Source organism: Hipposideros armiger, unplaced genomic scaffold, assembly GCF_001890085.2.
Source record: "Hipposideros armiger isolate ML-2016 unplaced genomic scaffold, ASM189008v1 scaffold_545, whole genome shotgun sequence".
NCBI lineage: Eukaryota > Metazoa > Chordata > Mammalia > Chiroptera > Hipposideridae > Hipposideros > Hipposideros armiger.
Window position 1 is genome coordinate 689,019 of NW_017731895.1, and position 1,791 is coordinate 690,809.

General features: G+C 37.7%; 1 pseudogene; it reads left to right on the forward strand.

Moving 5' to 3' along the window:
- The first annotated feature begins 800 nt into the window (after positions 1–800).
- On the forward strand, positions 801–1,509 carry LOC109396805 (dnaJ homolog subfamily B member 6-like; annotated as a pseudogene).
- The last annotated feature ends 282 nt before the right edge of the window (positions 1,510–1,791 follow it).

A 1,791-nucleotide genomic window follows, 5' to 3' on the forward strand; every position in this document is an offset into this window, starting at 1 on the left:
AAAAAGGGAAATCGGATGTGTCTTAGAGGTGATGCCTAAACTAACTCTTGAAGGAAGAGTAAAGACTACTCAAATGTTCCAGTTATCTACTGCAATATAACAAACTATTTCTAAAACTTAAAACAACAAATATTTTATCATACTCATAATTTTGGTACTTACATAGCAGCTAACTGGATTGTATGATGTGAGACAGTTTCACTCACATGCCTGTTATGTTGGAGGGGATAGCTTTAAAGACTGGTCTCAGCTAGAACCCTCCCTCTCTCCATGAAGTCTGAGAGCTTTTCCATAACATCCCTCCATCAGGGTAGGTGGATTCTTACAAGGTAGCTCAGGGCTCTAATAACAATTGCCCCAAGAGATCAAGTTGTAGGCTGCAAAGCTTCTTATAACTTAGACTTAGAAGTCAGGCAGTATCACTTTCAACACAATTTACTGGTTACACATGGGTCAGTGTGAGAGGGGATAGATACGTGTGTAAATGCTAAAGAGGTGTGGTTTATTGAAGGCCATCATGGAGATTGATTACCACACCAGGCTAAAAGGTTTGGAAGATTGGGAGGGTACAGTTTTCAGCTAGAAGGGATACCATGCACAAAAGCAACAAGACATACAAGAATAAATCTTGAGAAACACAATACCACCACTGTCACCAGTGCAGCCCTCTGGGAGCTGAGGGAAAGACCAAGGTTGCATCTCGTTGTTCCTCTTTCTTGCCACTGGCTCTGGCACCCTGGGCCCAATGTAGATGAACTTAAAATCAGAAACTAGGCCTTGTTTCAACAGCTTGTTAAAACACTGTGGACTACTATGAAGTTCTAAGCATAAAGACATGACTCAGCTGGAGATATTATGCAGACATATCAGAAACTAGTACTGAAGTGGCATGCAGATAAAATTCTTGAGAATAAAGCATAGTTGAGAGAATATTCAAACAAGTAGCTGAGGCATATGAAGTGCTATCAGATACCAAAATTGAGACATAAATTACAAATATGACAAAGAAGGATTAAAGGGTGGGGGTGAAGGTAGAAGTTATTTTTACAGTCCTTTTTAGTTTGGCTTTACATACTGTAACTTAAGTGATGCCTTCAGACAATTTTTGGTGGAAGGAACCCATTTTCTTTCGACTTCTTTGAAGACCCATTTGAGGGTTTTCTGGGAATCAAAGAGACCCCACAGAAGCTGAAGCTGAGGCACAGTGTCATTTTTCTCTGCCTTCAGTGAATTTCCATATTTTGGAGAGGGATTTTCTTCTTTCTTTCTTTTTTTTCTTGATACAGAAATTATTTCCTTCTCTTCACTAGATCACAGCAGACTCACTTCATTTTCCTCCATGTCATTTGGTGGTAGTGGGATGAGCAACTTCAAATCTATATCAACTTTAATAAAATTGTTAGTGGTGGAGAAATCACTACAAAAAGAATTGTGGAGAATGGTCAAGAAAGAATAGAAGTTGAAGAAGAAGGCCAGTTCAAGTACTTAATGATAAATGGTAAAAGGTAGCTGCTAAGCTGGAGTAATTCAACACATGTATTTAAGAGAAATGTTAGCTATAATAAGCTTCTGTTTGAGGGTTAACAGGAGCATTTTTGTTGAAGATTTCAAACATACTCAACTTTCAGTATAACTATACCTAATCTAAAGTATTTATAAACAGCTCCTGGGGGCCCCTATTTATCATAGACTTTTGAGTTTATTTTTGGGACTACATGATAAGACCATTTGTTTTGTCTTTTAAATTGTTGTAAATCTCTGTATGCTCTTTGCTTTTTTATTAAATGTACT